Source organism: Vicugna pacos, chromosome 12, assembly GCF_048564905.1.
Source record: "Vicugna pacos chromosome 12, VicPac4, whole genome shotgun sequence".
In the NCBI taxonomy this organism is placed as follows: Eukaryota; Metazoa; Chordata; class Mammalia; order Artiodactyla; family Camelidae; genus Vicugna; species Vicugna pacos.
In genome coordinates this window covers 62,807,759-62,820,192 of record NC_132998.1, presented here as the reverse complement: position 1 = coordinate 62,820,192, position 12,434 = coordinate 62,807,759, and the positions used below count along the sequence as shown (strand labels likewise).

Sequence of the window (12,434 nt, the reverse complement as noted above, 5' to 3'; positions counted from 1 at the left end):
ATGCGCCCAGCGGCTTTGAAACTGTCGCCGGAGGAGCGCTTCCGTCTCACGCATGCGCGTGAGCATGCGCGCACCCCGCTTGCCGGCCACTAAGGGAAGCCGGCGTCTGCGGCCGGAGTTTGCGCGCGTTGGTCACGTGTCGGCCGCCGTAAGCGTTGGAGGCCTTCGTGTGCGGGTCGCCGCTGTAAGTGGGCGCAGCCTCGATATGTTAGGCGGCTGGGAGAGAGCGCGGGGCCGGTCAGTGAGCGTGGCCGCGATTCGTGGTGTTCCGTGTAGGGTGCTGGAGGGCTGAGGAGAGTCAGGCCGTGACTCCGGGAGATGTGAGTGAAAGCGGGCGGCGCCACGTCGGGAGCTCGGCGCAGTCCTCCGTCCGCGAGCGCTCCCTCAGGGGGCCCTGCCCGAGGGCCCGCGACGTCCCCGCTGCGGAGGGCCCGGAAGGCCTGGGATTGGGAGCCGGCCGGGACGACGCCTCGGTCGTGGATGAGGAAATCGCACCCGTCCGCCAGGCCACGGCCGGCTTGTATTTGTTCCCCGCGGTGGGCGCCCTAGAGGCGAAGTAACCTGCCCCAAATTGCACACCTGTAGGGACCAGCGACGATGAAGTCTGCAAACTCGTTTTTAAACCGTGGGACTAGCGTGTCCAGTGTCTGGCTTTGTGTCCTTGTGCTCTTACCTGAGTACTGCAGGATAGCATTCCAGAGACCACGGTGTGGTATTTCAAGCAGTGCGGTGACACGTTAAACTGTACAGAGCAGTTCAGTTTTACCTCCTTGCCCGGCGGTTAATAGGACGCTGGGAATTAGACCCATTATTACTAATTAGTTAATACTGATAAGGAAAGTTGCTTCAGAAAAGAAACATTCTTAGAGCAGCGGTTCTTGGGACAGAGGGAGGAGGCGGGCCAGTGTCAAGGGTGGTAAAAGAATTCACCAAAGAAAGAATGAAAATGGAAAAGGAGTTTATTAGGGTATGGTGCCATAGACAACAGTGGGCCACACTGACAGGTGCCTTTGTGAGCCCTCTGGGTTCACCCTGGGAGGGTGGCAAGGTGCCTGATCGACTTGTGCACAAGCCTCTGACTGGTTGTAGGTGAGGCAGATAGTTCAGGGTCCGCCAAGGACTGGGGTTTGAGGTAGGCTGAAGCCAGCCTGAGCGACTGTGAAATTAGGCATTATCAAGGGCTATTAGTCTGTTAAGATGAACACACCCAGAAGAGACTATTTTATCTTTTGAAGATGTCTGAGAGCCCAGGACTTTAAAGAACAGCAGTTGGCCCCACAGTTCTTAACTTTTTTTTTTTTGGCAGGGAGAGGTTTTATGGATATTGAAAATGTGAAGAAAGTTTACATACATTCAGGTAGAAAATCAGTTTGCATGTAATTTCAGGGTGTTTTTGAACCCCCCCAAAAGCATATCTATGGATTCATGTATTAAAGACTGCTTGTCTAGATAACTAGATTACACGTTACAAATGCTTAAAAAAAAGATGGCTCCTATTCCTTGCCAATATGTTTACTTCCCCTAGGATAAGAAATTCACAACAGATGTTGCCAGGTGTTTGTTGTTTTTCTCAGGATGTATGTGAAAAGAAATACCCAGCCAGGGAACTGTATTGTGTATCTTTCATACCATCCTTGTAAATTGGATGGAATAATGTGAACTTTATGTATAAATAGAGAATGTTGACTAACGGTGTATCACAAAGATCTTTCGAGGCATACTCTTAGGAATTTTCATTTTTATCAACAAAAAGAGAGCTTATAATGCAGAACTTTCAGGATGGTACATGACTTGGCAAAGCCATACGACTGGTTAGTGACAGAGCTCTGGCAGAGCCCAGGTCTCACTTCCAGCCCAGTGTCCCCTTTTACATGTTGAAGGAACAATCATTGAATGCCTCCTGTTGGTAACTCCCAAGATGTTTGGAACCCAGCTACAAATGGCCCCTTATCTCATCTCTAACAGCTGCCCCAGGTCAGCTTTCCCACACATCACAGTGACTATTCTAAATCCTTACACTTAAACCTTTCTAGCCACATTTCTCCTTGTTCTCCCTCCCAACCCCCAGCCTTAACCTCTTGCCTAACCATCCTTAGCACATAATACGCACTCACCTAGTTACCAAATGAATGAACCCTCCTTTTTCTTCATTGAAAGAAACATTATCCCAGAGGTTGCTGAGTTCCCTTCTGACTAGTAGTTTGTGAATCTTCAAGTTTGGTTCATTCATTACAAATTTTCTGGTGCCTTAGAAATTGAATGGTAGTTTTTGTTTTTAATGTGAAAGTATAATTACTAGTCATCTTTCTGTGTAATATCTAGGTCCTTAGCATAAAAAGCAGCTTAAGTAGTGGTAGACTTTTCTTATAGTCAACATTGAAATATGGCTAGTTAAAATCACAGCCTTTATTTTTGCAGTAATACAATATTTATCTTGTAAAGCTAAGTGAAATAGTACATTGACTTCTTAATTACATATTGTAGTATGAGGCAATTGATGTCTTTCTAATGCAAATAAAAAAGATTTATGCATATAATAGCATAGTAGCACTTTAGCTGACTTGCCCGTTACATGGTGGATTTCAGTTCTTACTAAAATGACAGCTTTAAACAAGCTGTAACTCAGAATGGAGGCAGTTTGCTTGCAACCTCTACCTCCACTGAATTTGGCTACTTCCATTGACTGAGGCTCTTTGTCCCTCATTTTCTGAAACAGTCTTCCAAAACCATTAGCCAGTTTTTTTCTGAAATCTACCTTTCAAAAATCTCTTTGAATTTGCTTAAGCTCTGCAGATTTTTATGGTTGCCAGGCTAGATCATTTTCACCTTTTTGTTCACTACATAAATAACCAGACACATCGGTTTACCTACTTTACCTAATTGAAAACGAATTCATAGCGAGGTAATCTTGCATTCCTTTCTGCTTGAGTTCCGTGACAGGAACCGCTGTTATGTCAGCTTAGATATGTGGTTGAGTCATACATGTCTCAGATAATTTAAGCCTAGTTTACCCTAGTAAGGAAAATTGCGAGATAACATTTGTTGAATTCCAGCTGTGTTCTGGCCTTTGTTTTAGATTGAGAAACTTGAGACTGGAATCATTCTCTGTTTGGGCTTCCTAGAAAGCATCCAACAACAGGAAGCCTGCAGGACCACACTGTGCTCCTAATGTTAAGACATTGAAATGAGAAGTATTTTTTCTATCATCAGCCCAGCAGTGGGGCTGCAGGCATGGAGTGGTACTGCTGAAGATCCCCACTAGTAGAAATTGGCACCTCTTGTGTCTGAAGTGACCTCTTTGAATCCAGAAATGTAATCGCACTTTTCTCCTTTATTTTGGGTCACTTTTTGACCGAAATCTGTGCCCTGTCGTAGAGTATCTTTTACCTAAAGAATAGAAAAAAAAGGTTAGGACAGGTGGGCAGATAGCATGTCGTGCTGAAAAAGAATGTCTTACACTGCTTTTCTCATCCTGTTCTTCAGTTCTTTGTGTGGTTCGTGTTGAATACTGATAAAATGACCTCCATGGTCAAGAGAAGGTAAGTCCTAAAGGCAGCAGAATGAAGAATTTGGTGTTATCATCCCCGGACCACAGAGCATGGAATCCTTAAATAGTTGTGCCACAGGAACTTAAGAGTTCTTGAAAGGTTCACATTTCCCCAGACCTGGTCTGAGAGCCAGAAGTCTGGTGGATGATGGGTGTACAACAGGCACTGATCAACAGTCTTGTTTTTCACCCAGGATTCTTCTTGCCTGAGCTTGAACCTAGTTGGAAAGTCCACCTCCTTTAGTTGTTGGGAAGGCAAAGGTCAGCCAACCAAGTGAGTGAAGGGAGATGAATAAAATAGTATAACATGGTGATTGAGAACACGCTTTGGAGTTAAGTGTCCTGATTTTGGTTGTTGAACATGGTGCTTCCCAGGGGGGTGGCCTTGGACACGCTATTGAACTCTGAGCTCGGTTTCCTCATCTGTGAGCTGAAGGTAATTCCTAGTGCCTTCATGGAGTTGTGAGCACTAAAGGAGAACATTTTTGTGAAGCACACAGTAAGGGCTCAGTAAATGGACTGATGTTACTAAGATAGTAGCCCTTGTCTTTAAGTCTCTTGGAGCTTATCCCCACCCTAAACACTGTGAAAGGTTTTTAACTATTTTTTTCTAGTAGGATTCTTGTTTTGAAAGATTTTGTTTATTATCAGATTTTATTTGTGAAGTGATAATTCAGTTTCCCTTTACTAATCAAAAATGTGACTGACATGCAGAGGTCTTTGCCTCCTTATAATAAATAATCTCACTGAGTTCTTGTTATTCCAGCTAAAAGCAAAGAACTGTGATGTTATAGCTGGAACAGTTTTATGATGAGTGAGACTTAAGATTTCCAGTAGGCTCCTTGAAACATTGTTTAGGGGTCAGGAACTCCCTGTTCCTTTTCATTGGTTCTAGACTAGACCTTTCTCAATCTAAACACATCTTCATAGCAAACAACATTAAACTGGGGTTCGGCTGGATTCTCTAGAGACTTTGAGCTGTGCATGACTTCATTTGTCCTGGAGATTCCAATCCATTGACTTGAACTGTCGTATTTCAGGCTTCAGTGCAAAAGGATTAAAGCTAATGGCTAAATTTTCTCGAGCTATTTTTTTTTTGGTTTTATTTTTTGTTATTGCTGTTATTTTTGGGGGGGCTTTACAGTCACTAAAAAAGCAGTAATAATATATAGTATGTTTAAAAATAACTGTTCTGATGCTATGAATTATGTAAAATAGCATAATGTGTCTTTGTGGGGAACAAAATTAGCTGATAGGAATTAAATAATAAAACGATCGAGAGACATCATGTGTCAGTGATGACTGGCAAATACTGTTCCAAGTTCCAAGGAGGGGGAAATCACGCAGAAGTGATCAAGAAAATATTCACAGCTTTGGAGCTAAATGCTCTCCCAGGATGAGTGGATTTTGTGTAAGTGGAGAAGTGGGAGATGGTGATGGAACAGTGAACAGAGCACACAGAGGTTTAAAGTAATTACAGTTACTAGTTTTGGAGAAGAAGGTATGGAAACTACAGAAGAGCAGAGTTACTATGTCTTCGAAGAGATCCAGCTTGTTCTCCCCCCGCCCACGCCTGAAGCTGTGGGAACATGACCCTCTTCTCCTCGGTTGCTTGTGCGACAAGTGATTAGCCATTTTCAAGGGTTCCTGTATGGGATCGCTAATCTAGGTGGTAGAGTACAGTGACTGGTCTTCCTTTAAGGACTCATAATGTAAGAAAGAACGTGACAGGAACACAGTGTTCATGAGATTGTCCTAAACTAGCCCGCAGTCTTCCTTCACCTGGCTCTGTCTTGCTTCTCCATGTTGTCCTGCCAGCCACTTTACCCCGTGATCCCTCATCTGCTTCCTTTTGTGTCTGGCCCTTTCTTATTCTTAGCCTTTTTTCTGCCTGTCCACCCCTTCCCTGCAGCCCTTGCCACATACTTTTTCTCCAGGTTTGTGACTTTAGTGGATCCTTTTGGCAGGAAGAGAATAGGTGTGGGTGCCCATTCAGCAGTGTCCAAGTGCCCAAATGTGACATGACTGCCATAGGATCTTAGGTTGCATTAATTGGATGTAATATTTAGATCTCTTCCTACTCGGAGCAGTTGAGGCCACAGTTGGAGTAGGCAGTGAAGAGAGTAGAAGTTACTGTGGGACGCTGGAGACAGGCTGCTTTCATTTTACTTCCCAGCACTGTGACCTTGGTCAAGATATTTGACTTCTGTTGGGTGGAGGAAGGTGTAGCTGGCATATTAAGAATTTGCAGATCAAAACCTGCTGAATCAGGAGGCACAAGCCACCCACGTGGAGTCAGCAGGGAGCTCCCTCTGCATGGGCATCGGAGCTCCCACTTGGGGAGGTGAAGCCCGGGGTCGTTGCGATTGAAGCTGCAGTTCCAGTACACTCAGACAGAGGGCGCAGTCACAAGATTCTTCACTTACAGATCCCAGAAATGGGAGAGGGGAGCATAATGACTGGGGAAGGGCAGTCCCCGTCCTAGTCACGGGCAAGCAGGACACAGAGAACCGGATTATAAGGTGGCTTGTAACTCTGTAAGCTCAACTCCAAGTGCTTATTTTCAGAGGTGCCCCAGGAAAAGCAAAGCAGGAACTTGGGTGGGAATCCTAAGCTCAGGCCCTTATCTGAATGTCCAGACTCTGGGTGTGAGCAGGGTTGTCACACTAAAATGCCTCAGCAACTCAGAACAGCTGTTTCCTCGTCACATCTAATGGGGTTGCTGAAGATTAAATCGAAGTAATAGAGTTGAAGTGCTTAGAATGGGGCCTGGCACGTATGTACCCACTAAAAATTGGCTTTTGTAATTAGTCAGCTCTGGGAATCAGATCTTTAAAGAATAGAGCTGAGAGTGTATAGTTTCATAATCAGAAAGACTAGAGTTTGAATTCCAGTTCTGTCACTCGCTAGCTGTATGACCTTGGAGGTTGACTTAAAATTTTTGAACCTCGGTTTATGTATCTGTAAAATGGAAATAATAATAGTGACTGCCGATGTTTTGAAAAAGAGGTGATGGAATGGTTGAGGTTAAGGCAGAAGGGTATTGTTAGATGAATTTATTGTCCAGGATCTGGCCTACAACTTTGCAGGCCTAGGCTTCTGTTATTAACTTACCCAGAGATGATTTTGGTGACAGATTGACCCTAGTATCTCTTTCAGGGTTATAGTAGGTCGAATAGTGGCCCCTAAAAGATATGTCTATACTCAAATCCCTGAAACGTGTGAATGTGACCTTATTTGGAAAAAGGGTCTTTGCAGATATAATTAAGGACCTTGAGATGAGATACTCCGGATTTTCTGGGTAGGCCCTAAATGCAGTGACAGGCATCTTTATCAGCGGGAGGAAAAGCGAACCATGTGAAGACAGAGGAAGGGAATGGAGTGACGCAGCCACAAGCCTTGGAACACCTGGAGCCGCCAGATGCAGGGAGAGGCGAGGAAGAGAGGGAGTATGGTCCTGCTGGAGTTTGGACTTCTGGCCTCCAGAACTGCAAAAGAACAAATTTCTCCTGTTTTAAGGCCCCTATTTTGTGGTAATTTGTTACACCAGCCTCAGGAAACTAATATAGCCACTAGATAAAGTCTTCTCAATTAGGGAAAGCTATTTGGCCTAACTGATAAAAATAAATTTTAAGAAAATGATTCATCAAAAGAAGGTGTTGTTTGTAACAAAAGCCAGATAAGCTGGGTTTGGAGAGAAAATGCTGCCGTGTAGACTCACCCCTGTCCAGGTGCAGAGGCGAGGAGCGCGCATGCAGGCGTTCTGGTTATTACAGGAAGGGCGCTTGCTTTCAGTGGGGCCGGGTGCTCCATCAGGAGGCCGCTTCCTGGGCCAAGTGAAATTTCTCAAGGCTGTCCTTTCTTTGCTGCACGTCAGCATTTACCAACAAACACTTGGTGGAATATCACTGCCGAGAAATGCTCTGAAGTAAGAGAATTCCATGGTCAGTAAGTTTTGGGATATGCTATGTGCTGTGTCCCTAATCTCGGAGTGTCACTGGCATATTATCGTATTTAGGGACCGGAGAAGTTGTGATATCAAGTTATTTAAAAGTACTTAACCCAGATTGTCACAGATTTATTCAAACACAGAATCCTTATACAACAAGATAATACCACATCAGAAACAATTATTGCATTTCCCAGGAAAGAGAGGGCTCTTGTTTAGAAATTTAAGTCAAATCGTAGGATTGATGGCCCAAAAAGAGTGATGAATTTTTATCACACCTGCTCAAAAATGCAGAGTAATGCTGAACTTAAGGGCTTAAATCCTCTGGTCATCGAGCACATCCAGGTGAACAAAGCCCCCAAGATGCAGCACAGGACTTACGGAGCTCACAGTCGGATCAACCCTTAACATGAGCTCTGCCTGCTGCGTTGAGATGGTTCTTACTGCTGAAAACGAGCGGATTGTTCCTAAACCAGGAGAGGAGGTTGCACAGAAGAGAGAGGTATCCCAGAAGAAACTGAAGAAACAAAAACTTACGGCCCAGGAATAAATTCAGCCAAAAAAAATAAATGAAAATAAGAGTTGAAACAGAAATTGAAGTCAAATTAGTAAGAAATTCAAAACAAACATAAAATAATAAATTGGTGTTCTTTTTATACTTTACCCTTATTATAGTTTCCTAGGGTTCCAATAACCCTAGAAATAAATTGCCACTGGGCTCTAGGGGAGAGTCCGTTTCTCGCCTCTTCCAGTGTCTGGTGGTCTTCCCAACATTCCTGAGCTTGTGGCTTCATCATGCCCATCTCTGCCTCTGTCTTCACATCACTCATCTGTGTGTCTGTGTTGCCTCCCTTTTCTCTCTTGTAAGGACACTTGTGATGGCTTTTAGGACCCACTCAGATAATCCACCTGTTTTATCTTCATCTCTAAATCCTTAATTTAGTCACATCTGCAGAGATCTCTTTTCCAAATAAAGTAACATTTGCAAATTTCTGGGGTTTGGATTTTACATCTTTGGGTAGTCATTATTCGACTGGGCCTAGGAGACAATATATCGCCTCGTTATGTTTTTGTTTCTCAGTTACGTTTATATTTTCAAACGGATAATACATGCCATGGATCAACATTTAAAGACAAAAAGATACACAGAACAGTGTTCTGTTTCTTGTTCTGGAAGGGGGTTATGTGGATATATTTCTTTTCTGATAATTCATCAAGCTATACCTTTTTGATTTATGAACTTTCTTCTGTATACTAAACTTTTAATTTTAAAACTTAAATTACTGAAAAAAATAGAACTTCTTTCAATTCCTGTATTTCCTCACCTGAATGTTTCCCCTCTCTTCCCTCGTATCCAAATTCTCCTTTCTTTCAGACCTCATCTTTTCTGAGTGCTCCAGCTTTTGCTTGGGCCGCCTTCAGAATGCCACAGCACTATCGCTATGGTGTTTCTATGGATACAGACAACAGTGCCCTTCCAGCATTCCCTGTCATACTATCCACACCCTATAGCCTCTCAGTGCTCACCAAATACATCTGCCTTTTAAAGTCTCTTAGTCCTTGCTGGGAGTTCTCTCTGCCTGGATTGTGGTTTCTTCTCCTGGTTGGGCCACTTTGAAAACCTCGCTCAAATGTGTGCTCTGTGGAGCCTTTCAGATTGCCCAGGCTAAGTTAGAAGCGCTTATGACGTATTTTCATGAGATGTCCCTTCTTAGTAGACAGTGTGCTCTTAAGGCCTAGGCCTTTGTCTGATTCACCAACCTCTCCACCGCAGGCATGGTGTGTAGCTGCTCAGGCTGTCATAACTAAGCAGGCTGGGAGATTTAAGAGGCAGACATTTATTTTCTCACAATTCTGGAGGTCGGAGTCCCATACCAGGCTCTAGCACGGTCGGTTCCTGCTGGGAGGTCTCTTCCAGGCTTGTAGATGGCTGCCTTCTCACTACATCCTCACATGGCCTTTCCCTGGTGTGTGGTGTGTGCAGAGAGGGAGAGAGCAAGAGAAAGAATGAGGTCTCCCACTGGTGTCTCTTAAAGGACACTGGCCCTGTAAGATTAAGGCCCCACCTAATCATCTCGTTTAACCTTAATTACTTCCATACAGGCCCTATCTCCAAATATAGTCACACTAGGGATTAGGGTCTCAACATACGAATTTGGGCTAGGGGCACAGTTCCATCTGCAACGTGTTCAATCAGGGCTTAAATGATTTGGGTTACAGGATTGTTAGTGAACACCAGTCTCTGTCTAGACATGAACTATAGACGATTCTATTTTAATGAAAAGAATATTTTGAATAAAGGGTAGTTGTAGAATATTGAAAATAATGAGCACAATTGGAATAAGCCAATCTCAGGTTGTGTATCCACATAAATGCGTGCAGAACACTTGCACTGAGCTGTACCAGGCAAGGGTACTACCATCACTATAATTGAAATCGTTCCCAGAAGAACATGTTGCATTTTGGGTATCTGTAACAGCAATAAGCCACACTATCTATGGTTTAGTTTAATTATTTCCATAATTGTTTTATGCTTTAGGCTCTTTTTTTGCCAGCAAAACACATTTGGCATTCACTTCCAAATGCAAAATACATTTTTAATACTTATGATTGGATAAACTTCATATGAAAAGAACATCTCAGCATTTTATGAGGACAGAGACTAAAGGTAGATAAGCTACTGGGTAAAGTTCCACATTACAGAGACCAATGAAACTCTGATTTAGCATTTCACTTTTGAGGGTTTTTTGTAGCGAAAATCAACATTCTGAGAGAGAGGTAATGGAGAGGCGAGCACTTGAACTAAGATAATCTAATTATGATACATAAAGCCATGTACTGAGAATTTGAAGAACTTAACAGTGAAATAAGCTAGGCTGCAGTCAGATCCTGCAGTCAGAGTCTAGAGGGAGATAAAATCCTGACAGCTGTATCATTTGGTGATTATGATTTTCCGATGAAATGTATAGTCTGGGTGAAAGTTTGAGGGTGCTGGAGACATGGTGCATATGATTTTCACAAGAGAAAACTGAAGAAAGCATTAGAGGTCGGCATGCTAGTTTTTATCTACAACTTTAGCATAGCCCTTGTGTGTGGTACCAGATGATGAGGTCTGTTCAAGGATAACTCTTGCCTGGAGACAATGAGTGTGATAATTGCACACTATAAAGTAGGAACCCTTATACTACCCCCTAGAAGCTACTTATAGAACAATATTGATACCCAATGAGAAATCTCACACATTCTCTGCGCTCCAGAATGATGTCACAGGCAGGAGCACTTCTGGAATGGTGTACTAGGACCTCCAAGGATTAACGCTTTTTAAAAAAGCACCCAGACCAAAGTACATGAAATAAAAAGCGACCGGATTGAGGGGAGAAATAGACAATTCAATAATGATAGTTGAAGACTTCAATATCCTGCTCTCAATAATGGATAGAACAAGTAGGCAGATCACCAAGGATACAGGTGCCTTAAACAACACTTTAAACCAACTAGACCTAACAGACAGCTGTAGGACACTCCACCCAACGACAGTAGAAATGCACATTCTCAGGTGCACTGGAACATTCCCAGGGCAGGCCATATGTTGGGCCGTAAAACAAGCTACAAAAAGTTAAAAGCATTGAAATCATATGAAGTATGTTCTCCGACCACAATGGGATGAAATGAGAAATCAAGAAAGGGAAATTTGGGGAATTAAAAATATGAAATTTAAACATCACACTCATAAATAATGGATAGACAAGGAGAATCACAAGAGAAATTAGAAAATACTTAGAGATAAATGAAAATGAAGACACAATATACCAGAACTTAAGGAAAGCAGCAAGTGCAGTGCTTAGAAGGAAATTTATATGAAAAAGAAGAAAGGTCTCAGATCAATAGCCAAAGCTTCCACTCAAACAAAACAAAACCCAAAAAACAAACCCAGAACAAAAAAGAGTGGAAATAAATGAAATAGAGAAGAAAAATGTAATAGAAAAATCGAGAAAACCCAAAATTGGTCTTTTGAAAAGATCAATAAAATTTACAAGCTTTTAGCTAGACTGACCAAGGGAAAAAAAAAAAGACAAATTAGTAAATCAGAAATGAAAGGGGCAACATCACAATTTACCTCAAGCACTAAAGGAATAAGGAATATTATGAATATTTATATGCCTATTAAATGAAGTGGACAAGTTCCTAGGTACTTAAGTGTTTATAATTGTTATGTCTTCTTGCTGTATTGGAGCCTTTAAAAAATACATAATATCCTTCAGCAACTGTTAATATCCTTTTCTGGTTTTAAGTTTATTCTGTCTGACATTAGTAGAGCCATCCCTGCTCTCTTTTGGCTACTGTTTGCACAGAATATCTTTACCCATCCTTTCAATTTGTTTGTGTCTTTGGATCTAAAGTGAGTCTCTTGTAGACAGCATGGAGTTACATCGTGTGTTTTTATTCATTCTGCCAAACTCTGTCTTTTGATTGGAGAGTTTAATCCATTTACATTTAAAGTAATTACTGATGAGGAGGGATTTCCATCATTTTACTATTTGTTTTCTCTATGTCTAACAGCTTTTTTGTTCATTCCCTGCATTACTGCCTTTTGTGTTTAGTTAATTTTTTGTGGTGAAATATTCAAATTCCTTTCTCATTTTGTTCTGTGTACATCCCATAGCTATTTTCTTTGTGGTTACCATGGAAATTACATTTGACATCCTACAGTTAAAACATTCTAATTTGAATGTATACCAGTTTAACTTCAGTAACGTAAAAAACTCTGCCCCTTTACAGCTCCATCTCCAGCCTTTGTTGATGTCCCCACAATTACATCTTTATACATTGTGTGCCCAAACATAAACTAATAATTTTAAATGTGTTCATCTCTTAGATTATATAGAAAAAATTGGAGTTATAAACCAAAGTTACTATAATACTAGCTTTTAGATTAAT

At 42.1% G+C, this 12,434-nt stretch overlaps 2 long non-coding RNA genes across 7 annotated transcripts in view; one reads left to right on the top strand and one right to left on the bottom strand.

Moving 5' to 3' along the window:
* Positions 1 to 12,434, top strand: part of LOC116278486 (uncharacterized) — an 87,750-nt gene continuing 75,316 nt past the window's right edge. For all 4 annotated transcript variants that reach the window (XR_012078708.1, XR_012078710.1, XR_012078711.1 and 1 more), the window contains exons 1-2: positions 1 to 1,357; positions 3,484 to 3,539. This is a non-coding gene — a long non-coding RNA (uncharacterized lncRNA). The remainder of the gene's footprint in view (positions 1,358 to 3,483; positions 3,540 to 12,434) is intronic.
* LOC140700307 (uncharacterized) lies at positions 2,389 to 8,951 on the bottom strand. Of its 3 annotated transcripts, none has more exons than XR_012078706.1 (4): positions 8,822 to 8,945; positions 7,269 to 7,470; positions 6,820 to 7,035; positions 2,389 to 3,387 (listed from the first exon to the last, which is right to left on the bottom strand). It is a non-coding gene; the product is annotated as an uncharacterized lncRNA (long non-coding RNA). The 3 variants fall into 3 exon arrangements; XR_012078707.1 differs by lacking the exon at positions 2,389 to 3,387 and adding an exon at positions 8,161 to 8,535 and having other exon boundaries at positions 6,593 to 7,035; positions 8,822 to 8,951; XR_012078705.1 differs by lacking the exon at positions 2,389 to 3,387 and having other exon boundaries at positions 6,593 to 7,035; positions 8,822 to 8,937.